The sequence below is a fragment of the Amblyraja radiata genome, chromosome 7, assembly GCF_010909765.2.
Source record: "Amblyraja radiata isolate CabotCenter1 chromosome 7, sAmbRad1.1.pri, whole genome shotgun sequence".
In the NCBI taxonomy this organism is placed as follows: Eukaryota; Metazoa; Chordata; class Chondrichthyes; order Rajiformes; family Rajidae; genus Amblyraja; species Amblyraja radiata.
In genome coordinates this window covers 76793416-76807258 of record NC_045962.1, presented here as the reverse complement: position 1 = coordinate 76807258, position 13843 = coordinate 76793416, and the positions used below count along the sequence as shown (strand labels likewise).

General features: G+C 46.6%; 1 protein-coding gene across 3 annotated transcripts in view; it reads left to right on the top strand.

Annotated features, from left to right (window-relative positions):
* The first annotated feature begins 331 nt into the window (after positions 1 to 331).
* mras (muscle RAS oncogene homolog) overlaps positions 332 to 13843 on the top strand; it is a 60126-nt gene continuing 46614 nt past the window's right edge. The window contains exon 1 of one of the 3 annotated variants that reach the window (XM_033024843.1): positions 332 to 612. The gene's annotated coding sequence lies outside the window, so the exon portion shown is untranslated. Of the gene's footprint in view, positions 613 to 1525; positions 1633 to 12227; positions 12296 to 13843 lie in introns of those variants that run through there. The other 2 variants (XM_033024845.1, XM_033024846.1) reach the window with 2 other exon arrangements.

Genomic DNA, 13843 nt, shown 5'->3' with positions numbered 1-13843 from the left:
GAGGAGCGAGGGAGGGAGGGAGAGGAAGGGAGGGAGGGGGAGAGGGTAGGGGAGGTGTAGAGGGTAGGGGAGAGGAGCGAGGGAGGGGGGAGAGGGAGGGAGGGGAGACGAGAGAAGGAGAGGGAGGGAGGGAGAGAGGGAGGGAGAGAGGGAGGGAGGAGGAAGGGAAGGGTGAGTAGAGAGGGACAGGTGAGTAGAGGGAAGGGGAGAGGATGGGAGGGGGAAGAGAGGGAGTGGGGAGGAGGGAGAAGGATGGAGGGAGAGGGGTGGAGGGGGAGGGAGGAGGGGGATGGGAGGAGGGGGAAGGGAGAGTGAGTGTACATGTGTGCAGGGGAGGGAGAGAGAGAGAGAGAGAGAGTGCGAGTGCACATTTGGGTGAGAGCAGCGCATTGTGAATCAGATCACAGCAGCGTCCGTCCACACGCAGCTCTGACAGTGAAACCAGGAACTAGCGGCGGGCTGACGTCCGTGTGTGTGTGTGTCGGAGCCTCTTGTGTTTCGGGAGCCAGGGCGATGCCGCTGCTGCCGCCGCCGCCGCTTGGCTGAACCCCGAGGGAGGACGAGCAGAGGGAGAGGGAGAGGGGGAGAGCAGAGCGCCCACCGCCAGCTCTTGTGAGTCCAATGATCGCGGGAAAGACAAAGCCGCAGATCTGACGGTGTCTCCACCACCCAGACCCCGGGCTGGGGCAGCCCAGCCCATGCGAGAAGGCGGCGCTGTCTGGCCGCAGTAACGCCGGGCAGGGGGGAGAGGGAGAGAAGGGGGGGGGGGGAGGGAGAAGGGGAGGGAGAGAAGGGGGGTGAGAGGAAGAGAGGAGGGGAGAGGGAGAAGGGGGGGGAGAGGGAGAAGGGGGGTGAGAGGGGGAGGGAGAGGGAGGGAGAGGAAGAGAGGGGGGGGGAGGGAGGGTGGGGGAGGGAGAAGGGGAGGAGAGGGAGGAGGGAGAGGAATAGAGGGGGGGAGAGGGAGAAGGGGGGGGAGAGGGAGAAGGGGGGAGGAGAGAAGGAGAGGGAGGGAGAGGGAGATGGGGGGAAAGGGAGAGAAGGGGGGGAGGGAGAAGAGGGTGAGAGGGAGAAGGGGGTGAGAGAGAGAGAGAGAGAGAGAGAGAGAGAGAGGGGGGAGAGAGAAGGGGGGGGAGAGGGAGAAGGGGGGGGAGAGGGAGAGGGGGGGGAGAGGGAGATGGGGGGGAGAGAGAAGGGGGGGGGGAGAGGGAGATGGGGGGGGAGAGAGAAGGGGGGGGAGAGGGAGATGGGGGGGAGAGAAGGAAGATAGAGAGAGAAGGGAGGGCGGAGAGAGGTGGAGAAATATAGAGACGGGGTGGGAGAGAGAAGGGGGGTGGGAGAAAGAGGGGGAGCGAGAGAAGGGGCGGAGAGAAGGAGAAGGGATGGAGAGGGAGAGGAGAGAGAACGGGGAGAGGGGGAGGGGGAGTGCTGGCAGAGGAGTGCTGGCAGGGGAAGGCACTGGGTCGGTTTGCGTGCTATTTTTAAGCACCAACTGTTGGAATATAAAGCATGGATTAGAGAGTTCAGTCGGAGCAGGTTCTCTCTGGACTGGCGGCGGCGGTGGTGGTTTCCGGTGCATGGGAAAGAGGAAGGAGGGGTGTGTTTTGCTGTGTGGAAGGAGAGCGGAGGGTGAGGGTAAGAGGTAGGGAGGGTGAGAGGGAGGGAGGGAGAAGAAGGGACGGGGAGGGAGGGGGAGAGAGAGGGAGCCGGAGCCACAGATGGACAACACTTGTGGCCTGGACCCTCCAGGTTGGATTACAACTACTTTAAAAAACTCTGGGTGTTTTTAACCTTCCTTGTTACTTAATATCCACAGTAAGCCAATAACCTGCTTCTACGCCCTGAATTCTGTTCCAAATAGCAATAGACTATTGTATCCGAATCATAAATTGGTAGACGCTCTACGGTTTTAAGCAAGTTCCCAAAGATGAACACATATATTGCGTTTGGCTGTGACATGGCCAGATCTAATTAATCACACTTCAGCCTTTTAAAACTTTATTTCATGGTAAATTTTGGCGACTTTGGAGTTGGAGGAATGCCCTGCATTATTACGATACCACTCGCCTTACGGAGGGAGTAAGGGAAGGGGGTGTTTTAAGATTTTTAAGTACAGTAATGGTTTATTCTACCTGTTTCCATGTCCAAGCCAGCAGTGTGAGTTATTTCACCGGGGTACAGTGAAAAGCTTTTTGTTGCGTGTTAACCAGTCAGCAGAAAGACAACACTTGATTACAATCGACCCATTTACAGTGTACAGATACATGATAAGGGAATAACGTTTAGTGCAAGGTTAAGCCAGCAAAGTCCGATCAAGGATAGTCCGAGGGTCATCAAAGATGTAGATAGTAGTTCAGCACTGCTCTCTGGTCGTGGTGAGATGATTCAGTTGCCCGATAACAGCTAGAAAGAAACTGTCCCTGAATCTGGAGGTGTGCGTTTTCACACTTCTATACTTTTTCTTGATGCAAGGTCTATACCTGAATTGCCTCCACAGATACTGCTTGACTTACTGAATTCATCCAGCAGCTTACTTTTTTTAGATCTTATTTAAACGTCCCCTCTCAACTTAACCCCACTTTTTAAGAAGGGAGGGAGAGAGAAAACGGGGAATTACAGACCAGTTAGTCTAACATCGGTAGTGGGGAAACTGCTAGAGTCAGTTATTAAAGATGGGATAGCAGCACATTTGGAAAGTGGTGAAACCATTGGACAAAGTCAGCATGGATTTACAAAAGGTAAATCATGTCTGACGAATCTTATAGAATTCTTCGAGGATGTAACTAGTAGCGTGGATAGGGGAGAACCAGTGGATGTGGTGTATCTGGACTTCCAGAAGGCTTTCGACAAGGTCCCACATAAGAGATTAGTTTACAAACTTAAAGCACACGGCATTGGGGGTTCAGTATTGATGTGGATAGAGAACTGGCTGGCAAACAGGAAGCAAAGAGTAGGAGTAAACGGGTCCTTTTCACAATGGCAGGCAGTGACTAGTGGGGTACCGCAAGGCTCAGTGCTGGGACCCCAGCTATTTACAATATATATTAATGATCTGGATGAGGGAATTGAAGGCAATATCTCCAAGTTTGCGGATGACACTAAGCTGGGGGGCAGTGTTAGCTGTGAGGAGGATGATAGGAGACTGCAAGGTGACTTGGATAGGCTGGGTGAGTGGGCAAATGTTTGGCAGATGCAGTATAATGTGGATAAATGTGAGGTTCTCCATTTTGGTGGCAAAAACAGGAAAGCAGAATATTATCTAAATGGTGGCCGACTAGGAAAAGGGGAGATGCAGCGAGACCTGGGTGTCATGGTACACCAGTCATTGAAAGTGGGCATGCAGGTGCAGCAGGCAGTGAAGAAAGCGAATGGTATGTTAGCTTTCATAGCAAAAGGATTTGAGTATAGGAGCAGGGAGGTTCTACTGCAGTTGTACAGGGTCTTGGTGAGACCACACCTGGAGTATTGCGTACAGTTTTGGTCTCCAAATCTGAGGAAGGACATTATTGCCATAGAGGGAGTGCAGAGAAGGTTCACCAGACTGATTCCTGGGATGTCAGGACTGTCTTATGAAGAAAGACTGGATAGACTTGGTTTATACTCTCTAGAATTTAGGAGATTGAGAGGGGATCTTATAGAAACTTACAAAATTCTTAAGGGGTTGGACAGGCTAGATGCAGGAAGATTGCTCCCGATGTTGGGGAAGTCCAGGACAAGGGGTCACAGCTTAAGGATAAGGGGGAAATCCTTTAAAACCGAGATGAGAAGAACTTTTTTCACACAGAGAGTGGTGAATCTCTGGAACTCCCTGCCACAGAGGGTAGTCGAGGCCAGTTCATTGGCTATATTTAAGAGGGAGTTAGATGTGGCCCTTGTGGCTAAGGGGATCAGAGAGTATGGAGAGAAGGCAGGTACGGGATACTGAGTTGGATGATCAGCCATGATCATATTGAATGGCGGTGCAGGCTCGAAGGGCCGAATGGCCTACTCCTGCACCTAATTTCTATGTTTCTATGTTTCTAAACCTGTGAGTACAATTGGAGGAACAGCACCTCATATTCCGCTTGGGGAGTCTGCATTCCTGGTGGCATGAACATTGAATTCTCCCAATTTTGTTAGCCCTTGCTGTCTCCTCCCCTTCCTATCTCTCCCTCAGCCCTCGGGCTCCTCCTCCTCCTTTTTCCTTTCTTCTCAGTCTGAAGAAGGGTTTCGACCCGAAACGTTGCCTATTTCCTTCACTCCATAGATGCTGCTGCACCCGCTGAGTTTCTCCAGCATTTTTATGTACCTTCAATTTTCTAGCATCTGCAGTTCCTTCTTAAACCTGTGGGTTCCTAGTTGAGACTCCGTTGCCCTGGGGGGGGGGGGTCATAAAAATTGATCCTACCTGTACACCTCTTACTTTTGTAAACCTCTATAAGGTCATCCCTCAGCCTCCTACATTCCAGAGAGAATCTAATGAAAGTTACATTGGAAAGTAACTCGACATTACCACTTAAAACGGTGTTACCACTAAAGTAAATCAATCACATTTAGTATGTGTGGTAGCTGTCATTGTCATTCACTGTGGAAGATTTTAAAAAAACTGTTTCTGATAATCCTGGGGTGTAAAATTGATAATTCCACTATTATCATTTCACTCTCATAACTCGTATCTCATTCTAATAACAGAGCTATGGAAGGCAAATCGATCAATGATATTTTCATGTGTAGGAAGGAACTGCAAATGCTGGTTTAAACCAAAGATAGACACAGAAAGCTGGAGTAACTCAGTGGGACAGGCAGCATCTCGGGAGAGAAGGAATGGGTGACATTTCGGGTCAAGAACCTTCTTCAGACCAGGGTATTCTCATTACAGGCACAAAGTGCTAGGATAATTCAGCGTGTCAGGAAGTATGTTTAAGAAGGAACTGCAGATGCTGGTTTAAACCGAAGGTAGACACAAAAGCTGGAGTAACTCAGTGGGACAGACACAGCTCTGGAGAGAAGAAATGGGTGACATTTTGGGTCTGAAGAAGGGCCTCGACTCGAAACGTCACCCATTCCTTCTCTCCAGAGATGCTGCCAGTCCCGCTGAGTTACTCCAACGTTATGTGTCAGGAAGTATCTCTGGAGAAAAAGGATAGGTGACGTTTTGGGTCAGGACCTTTCTTCAGACTCTAAGTATCACTCATCCTTGTACTCCAGAGATGCTGCCTGACCCGCTGAGTTACCCCAGCACTCTGTGTCTGTAGACAGCATAAACCAGCATCTGCAGTTCTTTGTTTCTGCAAACCTATTCCCATCCCATCTCGAAAGAGCACTCTTTGATTTGTACTAAAGTTGTGATTAATATAAAAATGATTTATAAGACAACGGCATGGTCTTGGGGTTCGGATAAAAGACCTGAGCTGTTCAGGCTTCACTTGAGTGTAGTGATCTAAGGCCATCAATTAGATTACTGTTTGGTGACTCAGTTATGGAGATATCAAGGCAAGACTGCTATTCTTCACGGCAACCAAGGGTAAATGATCAATTACCAATTTTGTTAACTTCAATCTAATGGAATTAGTCCAGCTCAAAATTAGATTGTGGAACAGTACCATATCGGTTAGATTTTGATTAAATTGTTCTGAGTGATGTGGTAGTTAATTTGCATAATGCCATATATACGATTGCCATGAGCAATTGGGGAGCTTTTTTTAGTTGATTAATATTTGCATTTGGCAATATAAATTAACACCTAATTTCCACAGATTTGTCCTTCTGTGTATCTACCATATTAAACTGAAAAATCATAGAATACAACTATCATACAACGGAAAAATTTATTCTCAACTTGACCAAATGTTATCTTTTTCTAGACACAAGGAACTGCAGAAGGCGGTTTACAAATAAGAACACAATGCTAGAGTATCTCAATGGGACGGGCAGCATCTCTGCATAACATGGATAGGCAATGTTATACTGTAACTCTATAACATTATATATATTTATATTTATTTTAGAAAGAGGAAAACGCCCCTCTATGTTTTTTCACAGATGCTACCTGACCCGCTGAGTTACTCCAGCACTTTACCCGTTACCATCCATTTAAAAAGAAAAATAGGTGATATTTTAAAATATTTTCTTTTTATTTGTTGCTTTTTGAACAAAGAGATCCAGTGTGAAAGTATCATTTTCTCTGCAATCCATCATGTTGCCCCTGATTGGGACAATATTAACTAGATCTGTTTAAAATTTATCAGTGTGTAAACATTCTGTTTCTTAAACAATTCAATGTGCAGTTTAATCATCTTTGCCTTTATCTTGGCCAAAATAAAAAGGTGGCTGTTCTAACAGCATTGACGGTATGATGGTGTGCTAGTTAAATTACTGCAATAGCAGTTAGAGTTATAGACCATTGACTCAGAGACATTCAGGGTAGCACAGAGGCCAAGCTGGTCGAGCTGCTGCCTCACAGCTACAGAGACCCGGGTTCGATCCTGACCTCGGGTGCTGTCGATCCGGAATTTGCACATTCTCCCTGTGACCATGTGGGTGGGTTTCCTCCTGACGCTCCGGTCACTGTTCTCATCCCAAAGACATACAGCATTGTAGGTTAATTGCCCTCTATAAATTGCTGCTAACGTGCAGGGAGTGGATGAGATGGAGTTATAGAGTGATACAGTGTGGAAACGGGCCCTTCAGCCCAACTAGCCCACACTGGCTAACATGTCCCAGCTACTCTAGTCCCACCTGCCTGTGTTTGGTCCATATCCCTGCAAACCTGTCCTATCCATGTACCTGTCTAACTGGGATAGTCCCAGCCTCATCTATCTCCTCTGGCAGCTTGTTCCATACACCCACCACCCTTTATGTACAGGTTTGTAGGTTAATTGGCTTGGCGTAAATGGAAAAAAAATGTTCCTTGTGTGTGTAGGATAGTGTTAATGTGCATGGATCGCTGGTCGGTGTGGACTCGGTGGGCCAAAGGGCCTGTTTCCACGCTCTGTCTCTGAATTGAAAAACTAAACAGAGGAGATTAGTTTGACCTGGCATCGTATTCAGCATGGACATAGTGGGCTGAAGGGCCTGTTCCTGTGCTTTACTGTTCTATGAGCAAAGATAGCTGTGGAACCTTCAGGTTGTTGTAAAAACCCATCTGGTATAGTTCAGGGAAGGAAGTTGGCCAAAGATAGACACAAAATGCTGGAGTAACTCCGTGGTACAGGCAGCATCTCTGGATAGAAGGAATGGGTGACGTTTCTGTCCGAGCCCTGAAGTTGTCTTTGTCTAGATGGACCTATCATTGAGATTTTGCTCTTAACTTCCTCCTGAGTATGGGGGCCATTAGGGATGGGCAGTGAATGCTGCCACTGCCAGTCATACCCCCCATCGGGTGAGTGAACACAGATCCACACCCTGAGAGTGAATGCGTGTGGAAGTGGATGCAAAGGGATTGGCTTCACCATTACTGGGCAGCCGAAGATCTGCTGTTATGTTTGGTTTCCATGTGGGGGTCCAACATTTTCTTCTCATGTTCTGAGTTATGTGGGTCTGGGCACGATTGCCGGTCAACATTGAACGCCTGGTTTTGGATTTCCAAAAACAGGCCCGACGGGTTACTGCGGGGAGGGGGAACGAGAGACAAAGTGGTGGAGTAACTCAGTGGGTCAGGCAACTTCGCTGGAGACCCTTCATGGTCCCGACTGAAAACGTCAGAGACGCAGCCTGGCCCTCTGAGTTACTCCAGCACCTTACGTTTTTCTATTTTAAACCTGCACCTGCAGTTCCTCGTATCCACGTCGGCTTTGTGAATATCTCTTTCAGATTCTAGTTTCAATTCGGCATTTAATTAGGGAAGAATTTTTTTTAAATTTTGCACAAGGAAAGCAGAGTGTGAGATCATTGGCACTCGGTTTTTATGGGGGGGGGGGGGGGGGAAGAAACAGGAAGCTGTCTTTTTTCCGAGAACTGTTGTAAGGAGGTTGAGGGAGGGAATGTTACTTTGGCCCACAGGATCGACTAAAGCAGCTTTATTTCCCCCCCCCCCCCTGTAAGTTCATTTTAGGTCAATGTTTTCTCTATTCTCCATGGGTCCTTTTATGTGGCTTTAATTTTATTGAAGAATGCTCAGCTGTTAAAAGGTTCTCTTTTTTCTAAGCCTGATGATGATGTGAATCATTATCAGCCCTTGAACAAAACCTCAAAACTGCTGAGTTCTCCTCAGCTGTTTTTACACCAGTTGTTATTTCTTGACCATTGTCAGCTCTCAGTGTTGAAATTGATGACTGAGCACTGAGTCATTCTCTGCCAAAATATACAGTAGGATATGTCCACAAAAACTGCTTGAAGCAATGAAATAATCACCACGGTAATTAAGAAATAATATTCTGGCAAAGATTCCGGAGCCCACCGTGTTTCTCTAACCCACTTATTCTTGATATTCTCATTAACGTGGAATGCAGATGCTTTGAAATCATCTGTCAGGATTATTCCAGAAAAGTGTCGGAGTAGCAGGGAACATGGAAAGGCGACGTTTCGGGTTGGGATCCTTCTTCAGACTCCTTCTAAATTCAATCCAGGTCCTGTCACAGAGCGATACAGTGTGGAAACAGGCCCTTCGGCCCAACCTCCCCACACCGGCCAACATGTCTCAGCTACACCAGTTCCACCTGCCCGTGTTTGCTCCATATCCCTCCAAACCTGTCCTACCTATGTACCTGTCTAACTGTTTCGTAAATGTTGGGATTGGACCTGCCTCAAGTACCTCCTCTGGCAGCTCATTCCATACACCCACCACCTTTTGTATGAAAAAGTTACCCCTCAGATTCCGATTAAATCTTTTCCCCTTCACCTTGAACCTATGTCCTCTGGTCCTCGATTCACCTACACTGGGCAAGAGTGTGCATCTACCTGATCTATTCTGGTATTCACATCATTATTAAAGGACGACAGATGGCACAATAGGCTAAGTGTTCGGCTGGCAACCGGAAGGTAGCTGGTTCGAATCCCGCTTGGAGTGCATACTGTCGTTGTGTCCTTGGGCAAGACACTTCACCCACCTTTGCCTGTGTGTGTCCTTGGGCAAGACACTTCACCCACCTTTGCCTGTCTGTATGGAAGTAATTGTGTGAAGCACTTTGGGGTCAATGCAAGTTGACTAAAAATGTGCTATATAAATAAGACATTATTATTATTCCTCTCATGATTTTATGCACCTCTGTAAGTTCACTCCTCATCCTCCAAGGAATATAATCCCAGCCTACTGAACCTGTCCCTGGTTCTACTGCAGTTGGACAGGGTATTGGTGAGACCACACCTGGAGTATTGTGTACAGTTTTGGTCTCCAAATCTGAGGAAAGACATGCTTGCCTTAGAGGGAGTACAGAGAAGGTTCACCAGACTGATTCCTGGGATGTCAGGACTTTCATATGAAGAAAGACTGGCTAGACTCGGCTTGTACTCGCTAGAATTTAGAAGATTGAGGGGGGATCTTATAGAAACTCACAAAATTCTTAAGGGGTTGGACAGGCTAGATGCAGGAAGATTGTTCCCGATGTTGGGGAAGTCCAGGACAAGGGGTCACAGTTTAAGGATAAAGGGGAAATCCTTTAGGACCGAGATGAGAAAAACATTTTTCACACAGAGAGTGGTGAATCTCTGGAACTCTCTGCCACAGAAGGTAGTTGAGGCCAGTTCATTGGCTATATTTAAGAGGAAGTTAGATGTGGCCCTTGTGGCTAAAGGGATCAGGGGGTATGGAGAGAAGGCAGGTACAGGATACTGAGTTGGATGATCAGCCATGATCATATTAAATGGCGGTGCAGGCTCGAAGGGCCGAATGGCCTACTCCTGCACCTATTTTCTATGTTTCTATGTCCCTATAGCTCAGACCCTCTAGTCCTGGCAACTTGTAAAACTTCCCTGTCGCTTTATACTGTCCTTATTATGCTTATATTACTTAAGTAATGAACGTGAAGACTGATCTTTTTTTCTGCTCTAGAAAGTTGATGCTGCCTGTCCCATTTTTCTTACAGTGAGTATTCAAGTGCACTTCTGTGCCAGGTCCTCTGTGTGATTTGTATTATTTTTCTGAATGTCCTTTAGCAGCAGTGTATGTATCTTTGTTTGGCTCAGTGGCCGAAAAGTAGAAACGTTTCTTTGAAAAAGTTAGACTGCCAATTTTTTGTTTGTTCGACCTATAAATGCAACACTGTAGTTTCTGAGTCAGTACAATGATCCACATTGTTATAAATGTGTTCATTTTGGATCGATGCTAACTGCTGATTTGTAACGGTGGCTTGTTCTTGGTACTTAGAATTCTGAAGTTTGCTCAGATCCACTTTTAGATACCTGGACACCCCAAACGCTGAACATTATTTGCTGGCAGCTCCAAGAATACACAGATAGCTGTTTGCTTACCACGACAAATATTTAGTTACTTTGGCATTTAAAGAGAGATTTGCTTTCTGTATGCTGCGGATGGTTGTTTTAGATATTCCATTTTTTTTCTGTAGTCCGAAACCTTTGGTCACATTCTGACAAGAATTTGCTGCCTCAAAATTACTTTTCAGTGTGCCTGTTGACATGATAAATATCAATTATAATGTTGTCCTTTGGGTGCTCATAGGGTTGCCAACTCTCTCACTCCCAAATAAGGGACAAAATTCTTGGTATTGAGGGAGTGTAGTGTAGGTTCACCAGGTTAATTCCCGGGATCGGGGGACTGTCATATGTTGATAGAATGGAGCTGCTGGGCTTGTATACTCTGGAATTTAGGAGAATGAGAGGGGATCTTATTGAAACATATAAGATTATTAAGGGTTTGGACAAGCGAGAGGCAGGAAACATGTTCCCGATGTTGGGCGAGTCCAGAACTAGGGGCCACAGTTTAAGAATAGGGGGTAAGCCATTTAGAACAGAGATGAGGAAAAACGTTTTCATACAGAGGGTTGTGAGTCTGGAATTCTCTGCCTCAGAGGGCGATGGAGACTGGTTCTCTGGATACTTTCAAGAGATAACTAGACAGAGCTCTTAAAGATAGCGGAGTCAAGGGAAATGGGGATATGGGCAGGAACAAGGTACTGATTGTGGATGGTCAGCCATGATCACATTGAATGGCGGTGCTGGCTCGAAGGGCTGAATGGCCTACTCCTGCACCTATTGTCTATTGTTAAATAAGGACACAAGGTGGCGTGCCGCCACAGTGTGGGTATGATGCTCGCCCGGGATGAAGTGAACCGTGTTAGCCTTTCCGTGGGAGGAAGAGACGAGAGAGGGACTTGTGAGGAATTTGCAGGACATCGAACGGCAACAGATCTGATGAGCCGGTTGATAAAATCTCAGAGCTGCTACCTGTTGTGACAATTCGCCATGTGGCCGCTCTTGCGGGGGGTGGCACCATATTTAAGGGGCGTCGGTGCTCAGGGAATTGGTGAGCGCTTCGACCCAAACAGGGGCGGTGGTGGGAGTGGGGGTGGCCGATTGAGAGACGCCAAAGAGATTTCATGATTAAAACGTGGAAATTAAAAACACTCCCAGAGGCAGAGGATTGAAGTTGAGAAAGAGGGGGGGGGGGAGAAACTTCAGTATTCAGTATTTACTCTAATGACATTTTAACTGAGTACTTACATACACAGATGAAACGAAAAATTGTTTCTAAATCAGTTCCCTTCAGTGCACTTAATAAAAACAATAAAATACATATAGCTTTAAAAATTAAAATTACCATATCTAAAATAGGCCTAAAAACAGACATTCAGACCGAACAGTGGCTTTGCTTTGACAGGTGTCTAGCTGTCAAAGTATGGGCGAGCTTAGATGTGTTGGTGTATGATATATGGGGAGGGGACACAGTCCGTTAACCCGGAGAATGCAAATCCACAGGCGCCTGGCGGTCCAACCCTTAATACTCTGGTGATGGTAGCTTTGCTGTATTAAATGTATTTTCGACTTACGATATTTTCGATTTACGATGGGCTTATCGGAACGTAACCCCATCGTACGTTGAGGAGCACCTGGTAGTAGCAGTCAAATACGGGACAAGGTCGGTCCCGAATGGGACAAACCCAATATACGGGATGTCCCGGCTAATATGGGACAGTTGGCAACCCTTGGTGCTCATGTAAATGAGTTTCTGACCTTTAACAGCCACCATTTTGTATTTAAGTGGTAATGGGCATCATTGGTCACAATAGAAAAAGTAATATTTTGGAATTCATAAAAGTGATATTCTCCTAATTTCAGCGCCCTGAACATTTTCTTGGGCACAGAAATGATAGAGATAAGATGGGAACCCATGGAACTACTCAGCAGGCCAGGCAACGTCCATAGAGTGAGAAATCGAGTTAACAATTTGGGTTGTGTAGGAAGGAACTGCAGATGCTGGTTTAAACCGACGATAGATACAAAAAGTTGGAGTAACCCAGCGGGTCAGACAGCATCTCTGGAGAAAAGGAATGGGTCGAGAGGTCGAGAGCCTTTTTCAGACTGAGAGTCAGGGGAAAGGGAGTTTTCTACAAAGAGGCTGGGGCCCATGCTCATGCCTATAGATACTCCTTTGATTTAGAGGATGTGAGAGCAGTCAAAGGAGAAGTTGTTAAGAGTGAGGATCACCTCCGCTAGGTGGATGAGAGTGTTAGCAGAGGCAAATTGGCTGGTTCTGTGCTCAAAGAAGAAACAAAGGGAGATGGTGTCAGATCCGCTGAGATACTCCAGCTTTCTGTGTCTAACATTTTGGGTTGATAGCCTTTCATCAGTTTAGTTTAGTTTAGTTTAGAAATACAGCGTGGAAACAGGCCCTTTCGGCCCACCGGGACCGCGCCGACCAGCGATCCCCGCACATCAACACTATCCTATACCTACTAGGGACAATTTTTACCTTTACCAAGCCAATTAACCTACAGACCTGTACGTCTTTGGAGTGTGGGAGGAAACCGAAGATCTCGGAGATAACCCATCAGGTCACGGGGAGAACGTACAAACTCCGTACATACAGCGCCCGTAGTCGGGATTGAACGCAGGTCTCCGGCGCTGCATTCGCTGTAAGGCAACAACTCTATTGCCACGCCACCGTGCCGCCCTAGAATTGATCTGATCTGTGAAAAGCTGGAAATGAAGCGAAGAGGACCAAAATAAACCACTGTGACAGGATAGAGGCATTTGGTGGTTTTGGCTAAAGGATTGTCGTAGAGATTTGGCTTGAGGTTATGTAAATATAAAAAGATGAATACCACATGGAACGTCAGAAGCAGAATTAAAGAAAATAAGGGGGGATTTCATTGAAACCTACCCAATAATGAAAGGCATGGATAGAGTTTCCAGTAATGGAGCATCTAGGACCTGAGGGGGCAGATTCAGAATAAAAGGACATACTTTTAGATAGATCGATAGATAGATAGGTTATTATCGCATGTTTTCTTTTGTATAGTCTTTGTTTTGTATACCATACATAACTTGCATAAAGAGTCAAAACTGTATAATTGGATGCTGACAAAGTTGCAAAGTTACTCTCCTTTGGAATGAAGATGATGAAATTCTTTAGCCAGAGGGTGGTGAACCTGTGGAATTCGTTGCCACAGTCAGCTGCGGAGGCCAAGTCATTGGACATCTTTTAAAGCAAAGGTTCACAGGTTCTTGATTATAGACAATAGACAATAGGTGCAGGAGTAGGACATTCGGCCCTTCGAGCCAGCACCACCATTCAATGTGATCATGGCTGATCATCCCCAATCAGTACCCCGTTCCTGCCTTCTCCCCATATCCCCTGACTCCGCTATTTTTAAGAGCCCCATTTTGCTCTCTCTTGAAAGTATCCAGAGAACCGGCCTCCACCGCCCTCTGAGGCAGAGAATTCCACAGACTCACAACTCTCTGTGAGAAA